Source organism: Ambystoma mexicanum, chromosome 11 (genome assembly GCF_040938575.1).
Source record: "Ambystoma mexicanum isolate Mex_15411 chromosome 11, UKY_AmexF1_1, whole genome shotgun sequence".
NCBI lineage: Eukaryota > Metazoa > Chordata > Amphibia > Caudata > Ambystomatidae > Ambystoma > Ambystoma mexicanum.
The window spans coordinates 1097717527-1097745280 of record NC_090934.1 but is presented as its reverse complement, the minus strand read 5'-3'; the positions used below and the strand labels follow the sequence as shown (position 1 = coordinate 1097745280).

Here is a 27754-nt window from a genome sequence, read left to right as displayed (position 1 = left end):
TATATTTCATGTACCTTTCTTTCTCACCTTCTTTTGTTTGTGAGATTATTACGAAATACGTGCAATACAATTAGGGGCTGATATTGCTGGCGTGTGTGGCAAGTATCCCAAGGAAATACCTACTGTCATTGGTTTTAGTTAAAATCTTGTTTCCCAAAATGTGTAGCCACAGTGACGATGTCCCCTGTCTAGCACTAGGGAAATCTAGTGGCATGACCACAAAGGTGGCTCTCCAAGCAAGTCGATAATATGCCCGGGGATGGTATGGGGAAACTCCCCTGATCACTCTGACTTATTCCCCAGCAGATGAGCACAAGGAGAGGCCCTCTAGGTTTGTTGTCCCTTTAAGCCTCCACACCTAGAAAGCTGAAATATGAAGTCATTAATGCCATGCTGTCCACATTCCAAAACAGAAGTGCTTCGGGTACTTCTGAGGCAGTGGAGTTTCTAAACACTGTCCCTTAAGAGTACTGAACCTCTGTCCCTGTCTCGTTGCAGCGAGAGCACAGAGAGCTCACATGGGGAAACAGTCAACATGTGAGAGGATTTCTCATTGCTCCCCATAAATCAGTTCTTCCCTAGAGCACAAACACAGGCTCCAGGTCACTAGAAAGGAAGGGGACACTCTGGGCAGCCAGGTCCATACACCTAGTACAAAGGAAAACCAAGACTCTGTATCAATCATATAAAAGCCTGGTTCAGGCCCAAAGCATACACAACTGCAATATGTAAATACAGCCACTCATTCACAGGTGAAAAACCTCACAGTAAGACCAACATCAGGGGAGGTGTCTCAGGGCTACAAAAGCTGAAAAGCTCAATTAGGCAGTGTGGGTGTTTGGGTGACAAGAGTTTGGAGAAAGATGGAGAGCAAAGAGAATTTGGAGGAGTGGAGAAAGAAGGTGCTTGGAGAGGGAGTTGAGAGAGAGCGGAGTGGAGAAGCAAGGGTATTATGAGGGATAGGGGAAGTGAGAAAGGTGGTGAGGGACAAGAAGTAAAGATACATTTAGGAACAGTAGGAGGAGGGGGGATGGTGGTTTACAGAAATAACAGGAGGAGGTTATGAAAGGAAACCTCAAGAGTGAGAAGAGGTTGGGCTACAGAAACGTCAGGAGGTTGAATAGAGGATGAATTAGGGGTGGGGACAACTTCAGGAGACCTCAACAAGATGTTTGTTAGAAGGCACATCACAAGGAGGCAGTTTGGTTAAAGGAACTCCAGGAGATTTGTTAGAGACATCTGCAGTAGGTAGGTCTGAAACATCAAGCGGGGATCAGAGGAGAATTTCAGGAAACTACAAGGCCAAACCCAGTAAGAAAGGAAGGCATGAGAAACCAAGGTAGGCCCAAGGCATTGCCTAGGAGTGGGACCTCAATCTGATCAGATCAAGTCCACACTTGGAGGACGAACAAACATGTGGAGTAGCACAGATGTGGAAAGAAACTGGAGTAAAGGTGGAAAAGCAGGTGGTCGCGTCCTAGGAGCGGGAGGTAATAGAGCCCTCTTCAGCACACCTACAGAGACTTGGGAAGGAAAACTCGGCTCTGCCTTTGCATTGACGAGAAAGTCTACTACTACCTACAGATCAATGTCCACAGGAACTGAAAGGCACATCAGGTGATTGTATCCCAACTGGTAACCAGCCGGAAGAAGTCCAGAGGGTGTACTTTTGAGTCTGTGAGTGATGGAGAAGTATCCTGTACCTTGGGCGTTTTATACAGAAACCCTGAACCTGTTGGGAGTATGCAAAAGAGGCTTTTTTACCCTTTTGAGTTTGACCTTGGAGAGCAAATGGTTGCATTAAATAAAATCGGTTTTAAACTCTGAAACATGAAAGGGGAAGGGGTGAGGCAAAGAGGGGAGGCCCGGGGTGAAGGCAGAAGACTGCAGCCAGCAGGGAACCACAGCTTACTGCTGCAATGTTACCATTGCCAGACTAAGATAAGACAGAGAAGCTGGGAGAGTTTTATGATTGGTCAGTATGAGGTTGTAGGGCTCTAAAGAACTTCAGAATTACCGCAGGCATATTCATTTCAGTTGAGATTGGCTTTAGAGGTTCCTGCTAGGAAGCTGTTGCCGTAATCAGGGATGAGGCCAAGAGAGCTCTGTTTTTTAGCTAAATATAAGGGTGAATGTAATTTAACAATTTGGTGGTATATCCGCAGGATGCTCTTACCTGAGCCGCATGTGGCTTCATAGACAACTCAGCATCAAAGATGATGCCTAATGTCTTTATGGACTTGGATAATTTAATTATATTACCAGCCATGGTAAAGCTTTCATAATCAAGGCCAAGTTTTTTTTATTTTGTTGTCTTATGCTATGATTAAAAGTTCCATCTTATTGGCATTCAATGCTAGTAAATTAGTCACCATCCACTCATGAATAGCTTGATAGATAGAATTAACGGAGGAAGTGTCTTCTGTACGACAGCCGGACAACTCAATTATGACCTGGGTGTCATCAGCATAGTTAGTATATTGGATAGGTCATCGAGAAGTGTGAGGAGGGGCATGATGTATATGTTAAACAGTGTGGGCGAAATGCACGACCCCTGAGGTACTCCACATGTAACTAGTGTGGGGGTGGAGCTCACATCTTCAACAGTCACTCCAGCGAACATGGCCGATAAGTCCAGCAGCATAGGTAGTGCTGGCCTACCACAATATACAATACTGGCAATATTAGATTTCCAGTCAAAATGTGCGGTGCCCGACCTGTATTTGGACCTGAAGCCAGACTGTTTTGGGTTCAGGAGATTATTACTTACAAGGACATTTTACAGTTGACTATAAGCAACGCGGTCCAGAATCTTCAATAAAAAGGGTTCATTAGTGATGGGGTGATAATGCTTTGCTAGGTTGGGATCCAGCATGCTCTTTTTTAAAAGAGAGGTAATCCATGGCTTTTTAAGGACCGACGGTACACTTGCTTCAGAGAAGAAGAGGTTGATCATACGTGTTACCGATGGTACAAGCGTGTTCACACAGGTCTTAAAGATACTTGAAGGGCAACTGTCCCCCAAGCAAGATGTTGATTTCATACCTGCAACCATTTTAAGGATGTATTCCTTTTATCATGGCCTGAATTGAAATAAAACTTGAACATGTTCCTTACTAAGGAGTGGTCTGGAATGTTGGAGACATTGGAAGAGTTAGGAATTGAGGACTGATCAGGATCTAGCTGAACTGCTATGGATTGTCAGTGTCCCGATATTTTCTGGTTGAACTCATTGTGTATTCCTTCACACCAGGCTGAGTCCTTCACTGATTCATTTCAACTGAAGATTTTCCTTCAAATTCTTTAAGAATTGCAAATAACTTGTGTGTATTGGATTTTGCCGAAGAGATCCTGTCATTGAGACTTTGAGATTTAGCACCAATTACTGCATTCTTCTAATTAGGAACAGCTTGTTTATATAGAGAGTGAGAGAGAGAAGAATTCCTTCGCCACTCTCTCTCAGGTTTCCGCTTAAGACTACGTATATCAGCAATGGAATCACCACACCGAGTACTTTTGCTTGTTTTGGAATTTCACTAATTGATGTTTTTTGGGGGCAAAGTCATCCACAATTGCATTGATGGTGTTGGTGAGATGGTAGGCCAAATCAGAGTAATTGAAGGTATCCACTGGTCTAGGTTTAGTTAAAAGGTGTACAACAGTATAGATAAATAACTGAACGCTTTGCAGAGGTGTGCAACAGTACAGATGCATAACGCAATGCTTTGCAGAGGTAAAAATAGAGCAGATGCATAACGGAGTGCTTTGCAGAGGCAAAAAGAGAACAGATATACACACTCTCCTCTCACTAATGGGCCGTAAAACTGGAGCATTATCTATCCAGCTCTTGGGGAAGTTGAACTGCAAATGGCCAGAGGCTGTCTGGTTTAGCTACATATTGCTGAAAAAAAGTAGGCCGCAGGGGGGTTGTTGGTAACATCTTCACAACATACGAATTTAAAAAAAAAAAAGCTTGCCTGACTCGGCAACCTGTGATATCAGCCTGCCAGGCTCTCTCCGTCTCCTCGGGGGCTCGAGCTGCACCAAGCGCAGCAGTGGCAAGGTGAGTCCAATAACCTGCCTTCCTCTTCCTCGCTGCCATGCAGCGGCTCCTGCCCTCAACTTTCCACCTCACAGTCTGACATGATTTCCGTCCAAACTCACCAGAAAATCACAAGTTGAGGCATGGCACTGCAGCCGCATCTCTGCACACCACACATTCAATTTCTGTTGGCTGAGTAAAACCGCCAATGGTTATTGACTGTGTGCATGAGTGACAGCACACCCTGGCTCCTTATTGGCCCTGGTCAGTGGTCATTCACAGAGGGGCCACAATGTTGCGCTGCTTGTGCTGAGTTTCCACTGAAAGAGTCAGCGGGGCCTGAACTCTATTGCACAGCCAGCCTTGACATGAAAAGCTCCATGCTATTTGCGTGGAGTACAAAGGATTCCGTAACTAAACTGGATAAAGCTTTCCTAGCACTGGACCTGACCTGCAAGGACCTCTTTTTGAATCTTACACAACAACACAAGCATGAAAATAAAAATGATTAAATGGCATTTAACTGTAAATGCTTCGGAATAGCTATTTTTTACTTAATATACATCTTTTAGTCATTTTAGGGGGAGACAAGGGTGTTGCCCCCCCCCCGACTTTTATGGCTCACCATTTTTTCCCACTCATTTGGTAGGGGCCCCTTTCATTTGGATGTTATGGCCCCCCGCCCCAAGATTTTCAGCCAAATGGCTCCACTGTCTTTTACCTAACACAATATTAATGGGGGTGGTGTCACTGAGCCCAGACATATTAGCTGCCACTGTTCCCAGAGCCTAGGCTCAAATCCTCAGAATCCTCTCTTGGGCTTTCTCTTAGCCCCGGATTGTTACCGCGTGTATTCGACTGCCGCTTCTAGTATGCTTCAGGTCTTTCCCTCAACCTTGGGATCGGTAGGTCTCTCCCTGACATTGGGATTCACCAACTTTCACAACAGGTCTTCTCCCAGACCTTAGTTTCATCAACTTTCAAAACATGTCTCTATGTGACCTCAGCTTTCATAAACATTCAAATCAGGTCCCTCCTAGACCTTGGGTTTCAGGAGCTTTCACAACATGTCTCTTTCAGAGCTGCGGGTCATTACCTTTCACTATAGTTCAGTCCAAAACCTTGGGTTTCATCCTTTTTCACAATAGTTCTTGCAGAATTTGCCTTCATCAACTGTCAAAACAGGTCTCTTCCCAGAACTTGGCTTCATCAATTTTCACAAGGGGCCTCTCCCAGACCTCTGGTTTTATCAACTTGTGCAACAGGTCTATGCCAGACGTAGAGTTTAATCAACTTTCACAACAGTTCTCCTTCCAGGCCTTGGCTTCAGCAACTTTCCCAGCAGGTCTCATGCAGAACTTGGCTCCATCAATTTGCACAACAGGTCTCTCCTAGATGTCGTGTTTAATAAACTTTTATAACAGGTCTCTTCCAGCTCTTGAGTATTAGCAACTTTCAACAGAGGTCTTCTCCAAGACATTGCTTCGCAGCATTTAAAAATTGATATTTCTCCTCTCTCTATTCGGACAATCTCCTGTCACAGGTCTTGGTTCAGGCAGCACCTTCCCTTCAGACTTTCTTATATTTGGCACAGGGCCAGCCAGGGGGTGCTTCACTCACCAGTAGTCGAACTTCTCTGTGGGAATGAGCGCTCACCTAGCCCTCTCCAGAAGAGCTTCTACAGGTGTTAGCCAAGGTGGGCACTCTCTCTTCCCAGGTAGCCTGGACCCCGTTTATCCATGGACAGTTTGGAAGTGCACCAGCTTCCTTCCAAACTCCTTCTCCCTCCTTTTATAGTGCATTTGGGGGATTGGCCTTTGCTCTTGCCCTCCAGATTTGCTGCAGCCGACAGGATTTTGTTTCTGCATTGTTTGCTTGCACTGCCTCTAAGATATTTCAATCTCTGTATTAGGCTCACTTTATGATGGTTAATTGGGAGATTTACCTCACCTGTTTCACTCTTGTTTCAAAATGTGATCTGTAGCGTGGCCACCATCTTGGGGGTATGGGGGGTCTTGATGGGTCTTTTGTCTTTGGCGGGCATCTGCAAAGACGCTGCAGTTTCCCTTGGAAGACCATGAAGACTCTCTGGGTGCCTGAGATGACAGGAAGCGGGGGAGGTGACGGAAACTTTCCTGGTCTTTTTGTCCTGCAGAGTGTCTACCTGAAACCAGTTTTCACTGGGAGGCTGGTTGTACCCCATTTCACAGCCACCCTTCCACACCCCGAAGTTTGAATGGTGCATGAGTGTTGATTGGTGGACTCAGCCGCTGTTCCTGGATACATTCAAGGGTTCTGGAGCTGAAACTCAGTTGACGTCTGAGGGGGGTAGCGGAGAAGAAGGAAAAGAAGGAGAAGGAGAAGATCTGCAGCCAATTCAGCGACAACCAAAGCCATCAGAGTAACTGCTGCTGTCCCAACCTCAACTTCTATATGACAGGGAAGCTCCGAAGAGGACGACGTCCTCCCTTGGACTGGTGGGCATGACCAGTCCCAGGAGGAACTGCATTTTGCAACCTTCACAGCCCACAATTCGCCAATGCCATTTTGCGGTTCAACATCTTCCGAAGTGCGGTTTTCATCTAAAACTTTGTGGGCATCCTGCTTGGTTTACAGAGACTGGATCCTGCTCCTGAAAGTCCCCTGAGCCGAGACGAGGACCGAGATCTAGAGCTGAATCTACAGCCTGACAACCATCAGTTCACCCAAGCCTTGAAAAGGGCACTAACAAGCTAGTGCTGCAAAGATCCCCTGCTGGGCAGCCAACTACTCGAGAGCAACCACCAGATCCACTCCAAGCTCTTCCCTCCTGTTGCCAAGGCCAGAAATCCTGAACCGGGGTCTGTGGTTGCCTCACCGTGGAGACAGTCCTGCTGGATTAGCTTCTTTGCTTAAAGGCCTGCTCCTAGTTACTTACAGAGAGCATTGCTTTGTTAATCTTGTGCATCTGGAGCTGCAGATCACTGCATCTCGCACCCCTCCTGGACCTACCTTGAGCTACAGTGGGGTGGACAACCCATTGTGCTCTGCCTTGCCTTAGGACACTAGTCCCACTGGGCAATAAAGCGAGTTAAACTTGCCCTGTAAAACCTTACTGATACCAACCAGCAAACCTGATGAGCTGCTGCAGGACTCTGCTTCTTTGATCCCTGAACTCTGCTTTCTTGCCTGGTCTTCCTCAGCCCTTGGTCACTGGTGCCCAAGTGCCCCCCTCTGACTTTGTGAGACTCACCTAAGACAGAGTTGGACTTTCTAAAATAGGCTAAGCTGAAGTTATCAAAGTTTCTACGAGCTTGCATTTGTTTCAAGAGGTTTGATTAGGTGATTTGTTACCATTATTACTATTCTGAAGTATCTAATTCTGTGAATATTGTGTTTGTTGATAGTACTTAACCTTACTTGCATGCCATAAGCCTCAGTGTATATACGTAAATTGTATATTATTGTTATAGAACTCCAAGTGTGTAAGAGTTTCTTTGAACTAAGTGTGTGCTCTGGCTACTGTGTACCTCACTACAGCCCTCCTCCCTCCTAGGCTAAGCCTGTCTACTCCTCCAAAGCTACCAAACCTGGGAGTAGTTCAGGCTAAACCTAAGGAGTGCAACCATGTTCATCCAAGATGGGCTTTCTAAAATCTAGTCCCAGACAGGACTTTGGAGAAAGAAAACCTAACACAAAGACATCCATCTTCATTATCACCAAGGCAGGTCCCCAGGTGGGAAATGTCTGAGGAGACAATACTTTGACATATTTGTGCATCGTATGCATACTGGCGCACCTACATGCCCTAACTGCAGATCATATCAACCGAGTGTCCATGTAGATAGTAAATAACATGGGCTATAGAACAGATGCCTGAGGACCTCCACAATGCGCGGGTAGAAATGGGGACCGGGCTGTGCATACGTTCTCCACAAATTATGAATGATCTTGCAAAAAGGAAGAGAACGAAGCTAGGATAGACACGCTAACACCAGACAAGATATTAATCAAAGACGTCTCATGATCAACAGTGTCAAACGGAGCCGAAAGAGACAGAATAATGAGTAAACGGGCACCACAGGAGTCCAGAATGTGCAGCGCATCATCCACCACTCAAAGGGTCGCTGTTCTAGTGCTACTGAAGGAACCAAATCCAGATTAATAAACCCGTAACAGATTGGGAAGGGAAAGGTGATGGGCAAATTGCACTGCTGAACACTTTTCCAAAATGTCGCCTAAAATGGCAAAGAACTAACAGGCCTATGTTTGGGCATCTCCAGGGGGTCAACCCATCCGTTTCTAAAGAGATGACGCATTCGATCAGATCAAGACCTTAAGAAAACTGCACAGAACAAAACAAGCATTGAATAAATCTGAGCCAACTAGGAGAAACCGACTCAATAATAGCTTTAATAATAAAAGCAGGGAGAGAATCATCAGAATAAACAGTAGCCTTCAAAGACAAAAGAATAGTGCAACATTCATTCATAAGCATAGTAGAAAAGTATTTCATAGAGGGACTTCACGAGGCAAAATGGCTGGAACTAAAGACACAGAATGAGGAATGCTACCTTGATCTCATTTTAAATATTACACATTTCAACGGGGTAAACCTGAATAAATGCATTGGCCTGGTAATTGGAAAAAGGAGAAGATTGAACAGGGGATGGAGCCATACAATATTTCAAAACTATGAACAATACCAAGGTCTGTTTATGCAGGGCACATTTTATTTGAAACATAAGAAGATTTGGCTTCCATAATGTGTTTTTCGGTATGTGGAATGAAGAATAGAAAGTTGGATAGCTAGCGATAAAAACCTGGATTTCCTCTATCGGTGCAACAAATTAACTGTTTTTGTGCTTTCAATTGTGGTTTAAACTATCAGCTGATGGGCAGGTTCCAACCTGGACCCTCTTAACAGGAGCACAAACGTCAGAAATGTTGACGCACGCCATCAGAAACATGGAGGTCAGCAAGTCGACATCAGCATCTGCACTAATATCTGAGAGTAAATGCTCAACCAAGTGCCCCAGATAAAGACTCTTTAAAAGCATTCTCAAAAGATCGAAAAGGTGGAACTTTTACAACTCTCCAAAGGGCGGCAGTGTGAATGGGACTGAAAAATTACGTGACCAGTCAACAACAAAGGGGGAAAAGCAGAGAGGAAGACTTGGTGAAAACCATATCCAACAGGTTACTGCGGTTGTGAGTGGGTGAAAGACTGGGAAAAACCTGCATTATGTAAAGTATCAATTGAATACACAATATGTCTACCTTTTTGTCCCATGGCATGTTAGGATCTCCCAGAAAACCATTTGGGGAATAACAAATGGATAATGAGGCATTAGCCTCAAAATGTGTATCCACTGTAGCTTAAAGGGGAAGTTCACTCAAAAATAAATATGTATACTATAACTTTAAGTGTGTAAGTGTTACTGATCTCATTGTACAGCTCTACAGCTCACATTACCCCTCTAAAGATAAGCCCCGCTTCTCAGTCACACTACCAACTTGTGTAGTACAGGCCTATATTAAAAGGTGGGTTACCTAATACCAAGATATAAATCTTGTGTAGGCCCGCACCAGTTGGACTCTACAAATTCTTTCCTAACGGGAGTTGTAGTCCAAAACATCTGGGGAGCCAAATGTTGCAGGCCCATTGTCCCAAAAGATGGGCCATAATCAAAAATATATATAAAACATATTTTTAAAGAAAGTTCCTATGTAAAATTCTGAGCAAATGAGGCTCAAAGTTTTGACCTGGGGGCATCCTTTTTGTGATATGAAGCAGCCTCCTCTGTTCATGTTAAGCTCTGCTCTGGCGGCAATAATCAAGCAAACCCTCCACCCCCTACTGGGTTCTTCTGCTTACTGCTGCCAGAGAGCAGGGCTTAACACAAAGAGAGGAGGCCGCCACAGTAATTGCATTCACTTTCATTTTATGTTTTCTGTACTCCCCAAGCCCAGGAAAGCACAGAAAGCGTAAAATGAAAGGCGGAGCAATAATAAATACTTCGCCGGCTGTCAGTAGAGTTTTCATAATTGCTGCGACTTTCTTTTCTAGTTTCCCAGAGCATGGGAAACTGAAAACTAAAGTTGCAGCAATTATGAATACAACGTTGTATTTATGATTGCAGTGGCTTTCTTTTGAAGTCTCCCGGGCTCCTCCAGCTCGGGGGAGCTTGGGAGACTTAAAAAGAAAACCACAGCAATCATAAATACAACAAGGTTGTATTTATAATTGCCAGTACTTTCGCTTTGAGTTTCACCGGGTTCGCCTGGCTTAGGGGAGCTCGGGAGACTTGAAATGACAGCCACTGCAATCATATATACAACAATGTTGTATTTATAATTGCAGTGGTTTTCTTTTTAAGTCTCCCAGGCTCCCCCAGCTCAGGAGACATAAAAAGAAAACCACGGTTATCATAAATACAATGTTGTTGTATTTATGATTGGAGTGGTTTTTATCTTTAAGTCTCCTGGGCTCGCCCGGCTCGGGGGAGCTAGGGAGACTTAAAAAGAAAACCATTCCAATCATAAATACAACATTGTATTTATAATTGCCTGGACTTTCGCTTTAAGTTTCCTGGGCTCCTCCAGCTCACAGGAGCCCAGGAAAGCATACACAAAAACACAAAGAAGCACTTACCAGCAGCGCACGGCAGGAAGGATGCTGACTGCATTCTCAGCTCTCCGGCTGTATTAAGCAAAAGCTCCCAGTAGGGGGTTCTTGCTTCATTGTTGCAGTGAGAGCAGACCTTAGCACAAGCAGAGGAGGCTCATCCTTTTCACAAAATGGATGCCTCCTAGTGCTTAAAATGTGTGACTTTGAGCCTCATTTGCTAAAAACTTGACATAGGAACTTTCTTTAAAAATATTTTTTATAAATATTTTTGATTATGGCCCGTCTTTTGAGACAATAACATTGAGTGAACTTCCCCTTTAAGTAACAACTGGAGGAACATAAGATACGTGGAAATTAAATGGTAAAGATGCAGAGTTGAAGAGCTAAACAGATAGATTCAACAATGCAGGAAGAATAAGATTCCAAGAATGTAAAAGCAAACTTTTTCTTAAAAATCATTGTCAGACCTTGCACCTTGCCTACTGCAACGATCAGCAAGCGAAATAGAATACTGCACGCAAAATAGAATACTCTCTTCATAATAATACATCTAAATTAAGATTACAAGTGGCATTCAGACAACATTCTGTAATGAATAATGCATATAAATTGTATAAAACAAATAATATATAGCAATAACATGAGACGCAGCTGGATAAACATCCAATAATATACAATTGAATAAACCCAACAAAGGCAATGAAACTGTAGAATTGGGAGAGTAGGGCAAGATACAGAAATTCAAACACGTGACTACCCTGTAAAGCATAAAATAGGTCATCAAAAATATGTATGCACAGGAATAGATAAAAAGCCCATTTTCTAGCAAGTCACTTAACTCTCCCGTAAGAGGCATGTAATAGGCTAAGCACAAAAAAAGACCTTAACTATGCCATCCTTTACTGGGACGCCCTCAGCGGCTCCAAACCCCCCTCTCCTCCAATCGGATGGAGGGATGATGTCTAAGACCCTCAGTCACCTTCAAGATGGCGGGTGCGATGGCGCAGCACTGAGGAGACTCTGGCAAGGGTAACAGAGGAAGAGTCTGCTAGTGAGCAGTATCTCAGGCAGTAAAATCACATCACCAAATCATATGGCATTAAACAATGACTCGGATGAAAGAGAAGACAATGTTTGTAGACTAAATGCATCAGTTTCTTTTGATTGTGATACTAGTACTTTCATGCATGAGCAACTGGCTATGGGAAGTTCATCGTTCATGCAGCTTTCCCATCAGGACTAGATAGGCCAGTTAGGTTGTGCATGTCATGTCACGTGAACTCTTTTACTGCAGAGGCAAATATGTACTGTCACAAAGAGGAACAGAACACCCTGAGAACAGATTTTAAGTTGCTTTACCTGGTTTTATTTACGCGAGAAAGGAGCTTATACACCTCAGAGAATAACAAAACAGAAATCCCTCTGGGCAACAGGGTAGTAACCTCCAAAGTTCTGTCACGTTGTTGATTTTGAACTTCCATGCAAGCTGCCTGCCAGAGTGCTCTCTCAAAACCCTAAGCTCTCCGCTACTTGATTCTCTTGCGGAGCACATTCAGTAGTTTTGGGGGGAAAGGAGAGTGGAAAAAATAATTAAAGCCAGTGCCCCTTGTCTTGGATGTTTTGGTTCCATGCAAAACACAACATAAAATTGTCATTAGCGCTAGGAAGACCTTCTGAACAATATAATCACCCTCATGCACTACCCGAGCTCTTTAAGCCATTCCTTGCAGATTGTAGTTTCCTCTTACTATCTAATATCTGAATTAACTATCCCTCAGACTATACATGTAATGAAACTCTTCTAGAAAGGCTTTTAGTGCAGTTTTCATGAATTTCCTCTTGCTCCTTCTTGAGGTTTATTGTTTTACTTTGTGTTTTCTCTCACACATTCCATTTCTCTGGTTATATACTGTCCAAATCCTAGCTTGCAGAACTCGCTTTTTTCTCCCTTTCAAGTAGACAATTCCAAAGTCGCGCTTATGTGATCCTGCAAAAACGTTGCTTGATCGTTCTGAGACAGGCGTCTACAACATTTGGCTCTCCAGATGTTTTGGACTACAACTCCTGTTAGGTAAGAATTTGTAGAGTCCAACTGGTGCGGGACTACACAAGATTTATATCTTGGTATTAGGTAACCCACCTTTTAATATAGGCCTGTACTACAAAAGTTGGTAGTGTGACTGAGCAGCGAGGCTTATCTTAAGAGGGGTAATGTGAGCTGTAGAGCTGTACAATGAAATCAGTAACACTTACACACTTAAAGTTATAGGGCCTCATTACACGGAATGCGGTAACGGTTTACCGGTACCGGTAAGGGCACCGGTACCGGTAAACCCTTACCGCCTTACTACGAGGTCCCTTTGCGGGACCCAACCTTAACGGCTGGTTTTACCAGCCGTTAAGGAATGGGCCCGCAAAGGGACCTTGGTGCTAATTACGGTACCGCAATTTGCGGTACCGTAATTAGCTCCTTCCACATTCCCATTGAGCCCTTTGGGGCAAAAATGGGAATGGGGAAGTGCCTTAGTGAATGGGGAATTACCGCCCCCGCTCACCTTGGAGTAGGGCGGTAATTCCGCCATCCACCAAGGCGGACACGGTAAAATACCGGTGGCAACCATGGCGCTAATAGCGCCATGGTTACCGCATACCTTGTAATGAGGCCCATAGTATACATATTTATATTTATTTATATATACAGATGGATAATGAGACAATCTTTAAAAAAAACTGCAAGTACGAATAACATTAATCCTTAAAGTTAGGATTCAATTCAACAAGAGCAGCAAAGAGGTGAGTAAACTATTCATATGTTATACATATCCCAGCACATTGAGTGACATAATTTGAGGTCAGTAATAACACTTCCTTGTGATCACCATTGCAATATGGAGTTATAAGGAGGGAAAAGTTAGTTAGATCAGAACATACTTTGTACGTTGAAAAACAGAATCTCCCAGAGGGATACAGGCAGTCTTTTATCCCAGCAATAATAGTGTTCAACAATTAAAACCTGTAAGGGAACACGCTCTGCCAAAGCCAATAGGTTGAGAAGGGGCCCTTCAGGGAGCCAGGACAGCCAGAGTCAATGGGCCAGTTCAACGTTCTGATGCCCTCTTCTTAGAAAATATTGTTAAAAAGGTCAGTAGTTCAAACAGAAAATCATAGAAGCTCAAGAGGAGCCACCTTGTAGAAGCACAAGCTGGGAGGTCAGTGCAGATGAGTTGAGGGCAACTCTAAAGAGGGTAAAATAACACCCCAAGCTAGGAAGCACCACAATTGGCATAAGGTAGATGTACCCCAAACCCCACAGTACCTGTGAACTGAAGCATTCGTTCCAGCAGGATGCCTTCCTGTTGCAGTGTAGCAGACTCTTTTTCCTGGTCCTTGGTTGTGGTGACAAAGGGGAGGACGTCTGGCAGGCTTCTGCAGCAGCACTCGATAGAGAGGGGCTCTGCAGCATGGATTTGCCTTTATTCAGCTGCCTTTTGTGGTTTTGGCGCCTTTTTCTAAGCGCCAAAGAAGAACGAACAGCGCTGGTTAGAACGTACTTGATCCCTCTGTCTTGGCTCTGGTGCGGGGACTCTGGATGAAGATTTCCTGCTTCCTTAGGGTCCTCTGGATGCCCACAAAGTTTTGGCTGTATCGCACTTCCGAAGACAATGCACTTGATGATGGCCAGTGGTCCCCGGGCATTGGGATGCTGCAGTTTTGGAAAGTCACAGCAAGTCGGGGGTTGCGCCAAAATGAAGCATGGGCAAGCAAGGGGAAGCTTGGAATAAGAGTTGAAGGAACCAACAGCTTGATAGGATCCCTAGACCCCATAGTCTCTCTGCCAAGGTCCTGTCCACTATCAGGCCACCGACACACACACCTAAGCAGTAAGGATCTAAGATACAGGGTTGGGAACTCCTAGTGGGCCTAGGGGTTCTTTCACATTACACCATCTCATATGAAAAGGGGGTGCTTTCTCTAATCAAAACAAAGTGCCAGGAAGGGTAAAAAAATACAATGTACCCTCTGCTCTAGAAGAGAAGGGCCACTAATCTTCAAAGTCCAAGCTCGGTTCTAGAAAGCCAGATTCCTAAGAGTACAACCCCAGGACAGTGTCCCACAAAGTCACTCAGAGTCTCAGGTGTTGTAATGTCCTGGAGTAGTACTTGCACCCTGGGTGGGTCTGGTCCTCGGACCCTGGCCGTGGTTTGGTTTCTTGCAATCACTATGTCACCTGAGATGGATGGATGGATGGCCTCCAATCGTTGTTGCACAACCCTCAGGGGTCAGGTGTATAGTTTGCCTCCTGCCGTAGTGCTGTCCTGGACTTGGATATCGTGCCTAGAACATCTTAGTTAGGTATTTTGAACGCCATGGGTGCTCAGAACTCTAAACATCATGGCCCCTCTGGCCTCTCAATGTGCTTGCCTTTTAGGCTCCTCTATATCATGGCCTCGCGCTCAGAGCAAGTGGCTCTGTGAGTGGCTGTTCGGCTGGGCATTCTACTGGACACTCATCTCGTTAATCTACTGATTGGCCCCTCCCACTTCTCCCAGAATTCAATAAGAAGTGGAGTCCGCGCGCTCATGCGCGCGCGCTCAGAGCAAGTGGCTCTGTAAGTGGCTGTTCGGCTGGGCATTCTACTGGACACTCATCTCGTTAATCTACTGATTGGCCCCTCCCACTTCTCCCGGAATTCAATAAGAAGTGGAGTCCGCGCGCTCATGCACGCGCGCTCAGAGCAAGTGGCTCTGTAAGTGGCTGTTCGGCTGCTCGCAGCGAGCCGCGTTGTGTATCCTCTTGCTCTCGTGAATTTTACTGTTTCCCAACATGACGTGCTAGATCGAGTTATGTGAGCTGATTCTGTGAGTGCCTAACTTAGTCAAGCTTATTTAATATACATATGAAAATCTGATGAACATCTAAATCTGTGGGGAATTGACTCGATATGCTCTATCATATTTAACATTCTGGTGAACTCGACATCTCTCTGTCTGTTGGGCTCTGTACAGTACAGCTATTTTGAAATGTTTTGCTCTCATTTTTGACTACTCTATCTTAATCGTGTGCATGTGTGTATAGCATGACTACAGGCACACGATCTTTACCTTTCACAGAGGGTGCTTTGTGAAGTGGCCTTGAAAGTAGTTTGATGTGCCTATTTGGTCTGGAAAGGCCGCAGGTTGATAGCCCATTTCTCTACATTTCTTGGTAATCCTATACTGTCCTGATATCCCACGGTTCTTGTTACAGTCCTTTTGTTTTGAAAATATGGTCGGAGTTTCAACTTAGACATAGTGTAATGAGTCATGAGCCCAAAAAAATCTGCTAAAGTAGCTGAAAAAAAATCTGCTAAAATAAAGCTTTGCTCCTCCAGCGTGTCTGTGCCCTACATGGCCACCAGATTGAGTACTGCTCGTGCAATGGCCCTATCTGCCTCTGATTTAACTAACTCCGAAAGAGAAATGGTGGATTGTGCACAATCATGCTCTATGGAACAAAAACTTATAATCAGCCCAAAGGCATCACTTAATGATGTTCACCTTTCAGAAAGCTCGCAATCCCTATTTGCTGAGGAGGGCTCAATTATCGATGTTGACGTAAATAGGGAAATTGAATCCAACAGTGAAAAAAATAGAATGACCGAGAGCCCAAATTATGCTGATGCTCCTCCAATTTTTAGTATTGGAGTAACCTCATTGTTGGATGTATCACAACACTTGGTTCAGGATTTAAACTATGACACTACCTCAGTATTGGAAATAAACAATGGAAATTCAGCCGTGGCCCCGGGGACATGCTGTATAGAGACTCAAGCATTGGTTCTAACTGAATTAAAGACTCATTCTAGACTGCTAAATGAGTTGGTGTTGGCTTTTACAGCTCTACCCGAAATGCTAACCCAAATGATCACAAACTACGGCATTGAGCCCAACAGCATGAAAAAGCACTCAGATAATAGTGGTATTACTAAGATAAAAGAGTTGGCTACAAATGTAACTCCATCAAAGACCCCGCAGGGACTGGTTCCTGTTGTGATAGAGACCAACATTGTAAAGTCAGGTCTAAAAGATCCCGCCTCTATTATTGAAGGTGTAACTACTATAAGTGATGATGATAATGGGGCGTTCATTAAAAAAATTTCGAAAAAAAAGGAGAAAAAAAATAGAAAAAAACAGGCAAAACAAGCGAAGGCTAGTCTCACCACATCTCGTAAATTTATGAGAACTCTTGATATACGTGAGGCTTGGCTGGATAAGAAAGATAACAATAACATTATCACGGTGGTGGCTGATAACAACACAGCAGAACCATCTCCCCCAGTACCATCAGTTAAACTGGCAGCCCCTCCACCGGTCGGCACACCAAATCCAGACAAATCAAGAGTATACAGAAGGTACCTCTATGCTATCAGCGGTACTTAAAAAACAAAATTACTTCTGAAAGGATTGATAGCAATCTCCGTGCCCTAGAAAGGGGGGTTCAAGACATTTTTGACATCTTCAAGAATCCAAATGCCTTATCTAGACCAAATACTCCCACAATTATGGATTATACCCCCATTGCTTGCTCCACATCCCCAGTAGCACAAGCTAAAGAAATTATAATGGGTCAACAAATTGACAATGGGGGTGGTGGGGTCACCTCACGTGGTAATCCTAAAGAGAGCATGCAAGAGAATAAGTATCCCAGTCCCATTGTAAAAGATAAAACTGAGTTCCCCCAAATAAAAAATGTTGAAAATATTACATCAAAAATGGACAAAACTATGAATCAGAATACAGGTACTATTGAAAACCCTAATTTATCTAGGGAAGCAGTCAGTAGCATTGTTGAAGATATTCTGAACCATAAATTAAGTGAAGTAAAAAAACTCCTCCCAAATTTAGCAGGCCTCTCCACAAGTAAACACGATAATCCCACTATGGAAAGTGGCGGAAGTAGAAACAATTGGTTGCCTGATGCAGTATCAAGTCAAAACATAGGTATAGGGACGTTTAAAGACACACAGGAACGCTATCAAATTCAAGAATCTGATTATAATAGCAACAAGAGAAATGAGACCCGTTACCTAAGACGTCCTGTGTATCCAAATGAACCAAGTTTGGTGCTTTATTATGTATTTGACGATGGTGGACCTTGGTCGCTAAATAGGCAGTACATTCTAAGTTTATTTAACGACATTGATGAATTACGACTAATAACATCTTCAGACATACAACTTGTAGATTTTATCCACGAAGAGAGAAATGATTATGTCAGATTAATAATCAACTCTCCTTTGGTCAGATCACTTATATTAAAAGAAGCGGGTGCTCTCCAAAAAAGAGGATTTGATGTGATGGAATTTCAGGAGTCATATAACATTGACGGAAATCTGGGTTCAAATGCTGCCTACATGAAACATCCTTCTAATCAAGGCATTTATACACAAGAGGCTAGATGCTCCACCGATAAAGAAGGTGATAAGCCGGTAATGTCGGAAATTACACCCCAACTATCCGATATGCAAGAATGGAGATGGCTAGCCCTATCTCTTAGGGAATCCATAGATACGTTGAAAACATTGAAGGATCCTCTTTAGCATAGATACAGCTTTTAACCTTGCATCATGGAATACTAGGGGATGCTCACATCTGACTGCTAATGCAAAAATTGTTGAAATGTTAAAGTGCTATGACTTTGTTTTGTTGCAAGAGACCTGGGCCACAGGTAATTTATTATGGGATGGCTATGGTATAATTAACTTGAAGGCTTCTAAAGGTCTGCACGGCCGTCCTAGCGGTGGCCTTATATTGGGTTATCGATCAGAGACTAATATAAAGATGGTTTCTGAACAGCAGGTCATGGATTGTGCAATTGTTGGTACTTTTAGTCTAGCTACAGATAATGGCAATGTCTTCATAATGTTGTTAAATGTATACTGGAACTCCGCCACACACACAAATACAGAGCTCCTAAAGCTATTTGCAATGCTTAATCAAATACTACATGACTGGCTGGATTCAAACATGGGTAGTGCCTTGCTGCTTGCAGGAGATCTGAATGCAGATTGCAGCATAGATTATGAAGATGCAACCTGGATTCTCGCATCCACTGATTTGGAGGCTTTGGGGGCTCGTAACAAAGTGTACAGAGGTAGTATGTGGGTGGTTTTCATGTATAGTTGGGGAATGCATCCTCTGTTTAATACCACTCCAACATGGCAAGCACGGAGCCTTAGTTCCATATTGGATTACATCTTTGTAAGCAATAATTTTCAAAACTACTTTTGTTCATTAAAGGTGACTTGTCTGCTGGAAAGTGACCATGCGATGTTATCAACAGTTTTACCTTGGAGGAAGGCAAATATAGATGTAGTGCAAAATATGGGGAACATTAAAGTTAATGTTGCTGGTACTAAGGTAAAATGGACCCCTGTAAATATAACCAAGTTAAACACCTTGATGTTACATGATTACTTATCTTCGTCAATTGAGTGGAAACATGCAACTTATTCAGGAGACTGTTTCAAAATATATGTAGCACACATGCTGGTAAAAGGCAATATCATAAAACCAACTTCACAAATATCCAACACCAAATGTCTACATGTATTTGATATTGAAGTACGAAATAGAAAGGCTTTGTTAAGAAAAGAACTACGTATAGTAAAAAAGGAAACACCAAATCAGACAGAACTGATCTGCAAAAAAAAAAAGATCAAGCAGAAATATAAAAACTGGTTACTGTCTCACAGAGCAAATATGGCACAAAAGGATGGGGAAGCGATGATTAATGCCATAGATTATGGCGACTCTAGGGATATATGGTCTATAATCAATGGAACTGAAGTGTCTCAGCAACAACTGACAACAAATCCAATTGCTGGGCATATCTGGGTAGACCATTTTGAGATGTTGTACCAACAATCAGATACCCAATTTTCAATCCAATATATTAATGACCGGTCATGGTCACTGAACATATCATTAAATAACATCTATAGGCACATAAATAAAGTCAAATCTACATGCACCCCCGGTCCTAACAATCTTTCCTACATTACACTGAAAAATAATGTAAAACTATGGGCAGGTTTATTGAACTGTATGTTTAGTTCCATTATACACGAGAGGAAAATTCCTAAATCCTGGAAGTTGTAATATGTTATATTGATACACAAAAAGGGTAACCGCTTAAGTCCCTTGAATTATCGGCCAATCATGTTATCAGATGTAGAATCTAAGATTTTTGCAGCAATTGTTTTGGATGAGTTGAATCTATGGATAAAAAATAAGAACATATTAGATATAAAACAAATAGGTTTCAGAGAAGGGATGGGTACAGACTTGGGCGGATCAATCGTTGCTAATCTGTTGAGTATGGCTAGAATAAAAGACAAGCCGTCATTATACTTAGCTTCCATGGACTTATCCATGGCTTTCGACATGGTCGATAGGAAAACACTATGGACAACCTTACTTGATCTTGGCATTGAAAAAAACCTGTTAGATGTTATAATAGCCCTTTACTCGAATACTGTGCTTAGAGTGAGACTCAACAACAGTGGCCTACTATCGGATCAAATTTCTACCCATAATGGTCTAAAACAAGGCTGCAGATTGGCAGCAACACTGTTCAATCTTTACGTCTCAAAAGCAGGGAGCTTTTTAGATGATAGCGGTTTAGTCTCACCTAAATTAGGCAAAATAAGAATAAACTGGTTGGCTTATGCGGATGACTTTTTGTTGTTTGATGGGACTAAGGTGGGTTTGCAAAGGTTGATTGTAGCATTTGAGAAATTTATTTTGGATAGAAAGCTACTGATAAACCCTAATAAAACAATAATATTCTACACTGGTGCGAAAAATATAAAACAGGACTCTTTTTCAATTATGTGTGGTGGTCTAAAATTAAAAAACAAATCAATGCTAAAATACCTAGGTTATGTATACACATCTCCTCATTCGATGGGGTTTATAAAAAGACATCTTGGCATAAAAGCCTCTGCTATTGCCAACCAGATATTAGCTGTGGAGAGAAGATATGGCAGGTTTACAATGATGCCCTGTATTATGTTTTATCGGTCTAAAGCTATCCCTCGAGTGACATATGGTCTTGAGTTCTATTCTGAAGAATTGGTAGCTTATTTGAAAACAGTCGAAGCACAAGTATGGCGAAGGGTCTTAAGATATCTACCGAAATGTTTGCCTATGGAACTCCTACGTTATGAGTTAGGTTTGTCCTCCTTAAAGTGTACAGTACATTGGAAAAAATTATCTTTATTACGTAAGTACATGATGTCTGAAGATAACACACTGTACTACTTCATGGGTGTTGATTTGACTGGAGTTTTCATTTGTGAGTTAAAAAAAGACTGTGAAAATTCTAAGCGATTTAGGCCTTACAATAGAAAACCTAAAAAGGAATCCTCTTAAAGTTAAAGAATTATTAAAAGCCTCTGACTGGTTGGAGAATAATGTGATAATCCTAAACTCCCCGATATATTCACAAGCTATTTCATTCTGGAAATGGAAATCTTGTCCTGAGAAATATCTAGAAAAATATCCATCCAGAGAATACAGAAACCAATTCATGAGATTTCGTTTTAATGTTTTAAATACTCATGAAATCCAGAATATAAGGTGCAGGAATGAGACAAAGAAATTCTGCAGACATTGTGCTGGTACCAGGGTTAACGAATCATTAATGCATTTGCTGTTGGTTTGTCCTGCCTTATTGAAACAAAGAATAGAATACTTTGCAATGTTTGTCCATGATACATCAAATGTAAATAGATGCAACTTGTGGTTTGAAATGCTTCATGGTAACTCGACGGTTTTAAAAATACGTATTAATGAATTTTTGAGAATTATTTGTGAATTAACATGAAAACTATTTAAATGTCTAAATACTCAGGAAGTTTTTAAGAAACAATGTGTTGAAGCCATAGTTTATTAATAATGTTGTTAATTAACAATAATTATGTATATTGAGAAGTATTAGACTTAAAGTGTTTTATATGAATTGTCCGTTTTTAGCTGTTTAATGTATTGTTGGTTCGGTTTTGTATTAGACAAATGTCTTTTAAAAAGTGTAGTATAGTCTATTGTATCTTCCTCTTTTTTATGATGTATCTTTACGTAAACTTTTTCTACTATTCGATTGTATTATGAAAAGAATTTATTTTGTAAAGGTTTGTATAAACCAAAAACAATAAAGATAATAATAATAATATCATGGCCTCTCAGCATCATGGATGGGCAATCAGACTGTTCAGCGTTGTGGGCTTTCAACATCCTGGCTTCTCGGGCCTCTCAACATCCTGCCTCTTAACATCATAGCCTCATAAAGTCATGACCTCTCAACATTGACAGTTCTCAATGTCACGTCTCGCTTCTCCAACATTGTGGATTTGGCAATGTTGAGTTTCTCAACATCAAAGGTTTGCCATCATTGAAGGCTTCCTCAACATCAAGGATTTGACACTGCTAATGGTCTCAGGACCAGCTTGGGATGTGTCTGAACAGGTCACAGAAGGTGCCAAGTAGGTTAATTAAACTTTTCTGTCCTTTTTTGAAGCTGTGACGTCCAAGTCGATGACTCGGAAGGAGTCATAGAAGGCTCCAGAAAAGCTTGGTTCTTGGACCCATGCTGATCTTCCTTCAGCCTTCTAAATGGCATTTAGCTGAAACATGTGTGGATCAAAGAGACACTGATTAAATTATTCTTTAACACAGGAAGCATATTCATCTGAAATAGCCAGCCAAGAAACCGAGAAAGCAGGAGGGAAAAACCTATTGAAAGGAAAAAAGGATAACAAGAATGATTCCTCTACAGAAAAATACAATCCAAAAATGTTAAATTAGAAAGCTCAGAAGATTTGGATAGTACTCGAAGATCCTTAATCTGTAGAGTGGAAAAATGAACTGACTGTCACTGTAGTGCATGATGGATGGCTGTAGAAGCCTGACTACCTTAAAGTAAGTTGTTTTTACATGTTTAACCCAATTGCCTATCTATTTTTTTCCTTTTCTTTCCTTATACTGGTAATGCTGGTAAGCAGCTTTAACTAAGCATTAATTTGCAGTTTGGCAGTGGAATGACGAAAAAGCAGTAAAGGCAGAGTGATAAATTGTTTTGTCTCTCTAATATATATTAAAAAGTATTCCTAGATCCCACGCACAGGTGGGGGTATTGAATGTTAATGGATTTAATGAAGATGTCCATGATTGAGAACTAAGATTACAAGTAAGTAACTTTTTCCTCCCTTTAGCGGCGGAGTTCTGGGGACTTCACCACAGTATCTGTATTAGAGGTGCTTTGCAAGATGTGCTTTTGAAGAGCTTACTTGAACTAGTGCATAGAAATAGTCCATGGGACTTTCATGGTAGGTACAGTGTAGTGTTCCGATGTTCCCCTATGTGTATCCTCTGCCTAGCACACGTCTGGGAGTAAAATCTGATCAAGCAGCAACCTACTAGTTTGTTTTCAGAAGTTGTCCCAATCGAGCCCAATCCTTTAATTTCAGAGACAGCAAACGTGGCAGTACCAACAGTGTTTTCAAGTTGAAGGACTATCTCAACCAAGGATTTTACCATTGTTAGAGGGTTTTACTAAAGTCGTGTCTGTGACAAGACTTTAGAAAGCACAACTTGGATGAACCGGGCGCCCTTTACGTTTAACCTGAACTACCAAAAGGTTTGGTAGCTGTGAACGAGCAGCCAGGCTTAGTCTAGGAGGGAGGAGGGCTTTAGTGAGGCAAACAGAACTTAAAGCATACCTTTAGTTCAAGGAAACTCTTATACACTTAGTTATATAACAAAATAGGTATTTATATACACTTAGGCTTTTATAGCATTCAAGTAAGGTAAGTACTATCACACAATAATATAAAAGGAGAACAGTTGCAATATTCACAGTTAGATACTTCAGACTAGCAATAAGGGTAACAAATCACATAATCAAACCTCCTGAAACATTTATAGAAACTTTGATAGCTTTTTATAACTTCAGCTTAGCCTATCTTAGAAAGTCCAACCCAGCCTTAGGTGAGTGTCAAAAGTCAGAGGGGACACTGGGGCACTAGTGACCAAGGACTGAGGAGCAGAAACTCTTCAAGTTTGTACGTTGATATCAGTCAGGTTTACTTTGGCAAGGAAATTAACAGTTTCTCTAGCCGGATTGCCCCAAGGACAAGTGTCCCAAGGCAAGGTAGAGCATAATGGATTGTCTACCCCAATGTAGCTCAAGGTAGACCCTCCAGGGGTGTGAGATACTGACATCTGCAGCCCCCAGAAGCACAGGATCAACAAAACAATGCTCCAGGTAGGTAACTAGAAGCAGGACAGTACCTTTAAGCAAAGAAGCTGATGTATCAAGACAATCCCCATGGTGAGCCAACAGCAGACCCAAGTTTGGGTTTCTCGGTCTTGGCAACAGGACTGAAGAACTTGGAGTGGATCTGGTGGTTGCTCTCATGTGATCGGCCCAGCAGAAGATCTTTGCATCAGTGGCTCGTAGGTGCCTTTTTCAAGGGTTGGATGAAGGGCATTTGCTGTGCGGTAGAATTTGGTCCGGTTCTCATCTCAGCTGAGGGGACTTTCAGGAGTGGGATGCAGTCTCCGGAGCTCTAGAAGGATTCCCACAAGGTTTCAGACATAAACACGCTTTGGAAGATATATATATATGACCATACGGTCAATTGTGCAGAAGGTCAATTTGGACCACTGCAAAACGGTCAATTATGTCAATCGAGCAATTGTAATCTAACAATTTGGGTAATACCGCGAATTGCGGGCCCTGGAGGGCAAAGCTCTTCCTGGGAATGTGTAAAATGCATTTCGCCTTTGGACTGGTTAGGCCCACAAGTCCAAGGGAGGAAGTCATCCTCTGCAGGGATTCACTGTCGTACAGAAGTTGAGATCGGAACAGCAGGGGTTACTCAGCCGGCTCTGGCAGTCGCAACTGGCTGCAGATATCCTCCTTCTTTGTTGGAATCTTGGTTCATGTGGTCAACTCTAAGTTTCAGCTCCAGGACCCTAGGATTTATCCAGGAACACCGGCTGAGTCCACCAATCACCATTCATGCACCATTCAAACTTGGGAGATGGCTGTCCAATGGGGACAGCTAGCCTCCCCTGTGCAAACTGGTTCCAGGCAGGCACACTGCAGGACAAAGATCAGGGGTGGTTTGTTCACCTCACCCACTTCCTGTCCTCTCAGGCACAAAGGGAAGCCCACCAAAGACAAAAGGCCCATTAAGACCTCCCACAGCCAGCTAGATAGAAGGCTAAAAAAGAACAAGTCATCGATAACAGGGCTTATAAAAAAAGATTTGCCATCATTTTAGGCAAATGGTGACCCTTGTGTCCCATACTGCAGCTGTGAAAACTGCCTGCAACAAAAGTCCACAAAAAGTTGTGTAAAAAGGTACTCTGCCACCAGCCTGTTAGATAATCTTGTCACAGTAACCAAAAAGTTACTGGAGAGGTGAGAAAAGGGAGACATTGTTTCCCCTCAGCACTCCACTTAAGGTGGAGTGTACTGATCTCTCAAAATAAAATACAGGTGGGACAAAAAAGTGTCGCCCTGTCCTAGTAACATCTGTTATCAGAGGTCAAATAAAAACAAACTCTAGGAACTCCCAGCAACACTGCACAGGAAGTGTTGTGTGCTGCAATATGAAAAGGTAGATGTCAGGAAAGTTGGAGGAAAGCATAACTCCATAGAAAAGTACCAAAAAGAGGTACAAAAAGTGTTCCCAGGGACAGAGCAAAAGGAGGAGTGAGTGTGGAAAAAGGTCCCCACTAATTTAGGAGAATTACTTTTCAAAAATCCAATAGTCCAGCAAAAATGCTGGGGGTCTCACAAAGTAGGGAGAATTTCACTCAAGAAGGAGAATCTATCTAACAACCGGCTCTGATCGACCCATCCAATCTCGATCAAATACAAGAAACGTGTCTACTTTGCAGTCAAAGTGAGCCGTGCCTGTCTTAAGCAACCGATTCACAAATGCCACAAGTGTTGTGCACAAAACTAAAACACCCCTGTAGATCAAACATATATGTTTTGCTGGAGGATCACCATTTTCAGTCGTCGAGTAGCCCATGTCTGCGCTCAAAGTGATCACAAAAGCCGATGGTAAAACTTTACCAGAAACCTTTCAGACTCGTCTGCAGAGGTAAGTGCTTCAGTAGCAATATTTTCAGAGGTCACAACCCATCGATTAGGGCAATCTGGAAGGATGCTCATTATCTCCACTTATAGTAATGCCAATAGAAGAAACTATGAACTCCTGGTAAGTCGAAGAGAATACTCGACTGCGCTACAGTCGGGAAACTAGGTTCAGGCCGACTAAACTCATTTGGAAAATGAATGAGTGGTTTCAACACACAGGAGGAAAATGAGGAGCACCACACAGAATTAAGAACTTACAGACCCAATCGCCATCATCTATAGCATCAGCTCTCAGTATGATTGGACCTTCTTCCTAAATCATGGCTTGCTTTAAAGTGGCAAGTCAATTGCTATGGTTCTTTGTGATGATTTCGAATATTAAAGGCTGCATGCAAAAATTACGATTATTTTTTCCGGTAGATTTGTTGCAGCCTTTAATATTCAAAATGCATCCCTATTCCGCCTTAGAAAGACAATCACCCATTTAAAATCGTGGGGTGTATCCCCCCGAAGTCCCCTTTTATCCCACGCCCCTCCCTGCCATAACTATGCTTGCCGACCCCCCTCACAGACAGATACACACAAACACACAACAGACAAACAGTCATGCAAACACTCACCTCTGTCAGGCTTTCTCAAATCTAATGTTGTCCCCGGAAGCTGCTGAACCCCCGCAGTCCCCTTTGGATGCTAACCTCTTAACCTAGTATCAAACAGTGCAGTTGAGAGCACCCCCAAGGGAAAGGGGGAAAATGGGACAAAATAATAAACTTCAGGTTTTGCTCAGCTTCTTTATCTGCCAACCTGTTGGTGAAAATAAAAACAATTCACTTTAGTCACTAACCTTTGAATTCCTTGGCTCTGACTTCTCTTTATAAATTTAAGTAAATAAACACGCCACCATACCTGATTATCCTCTGTGAATAACGTAGAGGACGTGTATGAATTCTACTGAAGAAAACATAAAAATAGAGTCTTAGATGCTCTTACTGATTTCTTCAATTCGGTTTTGCAAAAAACTGCTAATCTCTCTCAGTTTAAGGAGTTTGTCTTCAAGCAGCTCAACTGTCTTTTGCCCAAACAACCCGCTGGAAATATTATACTTGTAGTTTGTATTGGTGTCCAGCTTCAACACAAATTCCAAGAATGACACTCTAACTATTCAATTTAAAATTGTTTGTTTTCTGAATGTGTAATAGTGTTCATTAATTGGATCTTTTGCTTGCAAAGAAGATCGCTCGTGAAAGAAGCGTTCCTTTTACCAGAATATGCGCATGCGTGAAGATATTGTTTACTTCTTCTAAAATGGAAGCGCACATGAACAAGGAATTGAGTTCAAAAATGAAACTGTCTTGGGCGCATGCGTAAAGGAATAGTCTTCCACTCTTCTTAATATGAATTGCTCAACAGGAAAGGAGAAATTCCTCAGTTCCGGAGACTAATCCTTGAAGAGGCAGCCCAGTGAAGATCACGCGCAAGGTTAGAATGTTAGTAAATTAAACATAACGCCTCGGAGTCGCGTGGCTACCACACTGTCACTTGCGCAGACAGTGTAAGATTTCTAACGCTAGTCAGACGCTAAGAAAAGCACTGTTACCGACAAAAGGTACAGTACTCAATAAACTTCTATACGGCCGAAAAAACACACTACGCTAAAATGAATAACAGACCTCCACACTCCAATTTGCCAGGTGCAAAAAAAATGTGACGCAGTTCAATTAATTTAAATACAGTTCTAGAAGTTCAAAAATAAATTCTTGAAAGAACAAAAAGAACTACTATATAAACAAAAACTAAGACAAACAGGAACAAGTTAATTAATAGTTTTGATATTTAACTCCTGCTTGATAATCATAAAATTCCATAAAAGATAATGAAATCACTTAGCTTGCTTCTTTCTTTCACCGGAACGTTTTCTAAGTTTCTTTTTAAATCTCCAACACTTT

The 27754-nt window shown here is 42.4% G+C and overlaps 1 protein-coding gene across 5 annotated transcripts in view; it reads left to right on the top strand.

Moving 5' to 3' along the window:
• MYO1E (myosin IE) overlaps positions 1-27754 on the top strand; it is a 933795-nt gene that overhangs the window by 894701 nt on the left and 11340 nt on the right. The window lies entirely within an intron of this gene.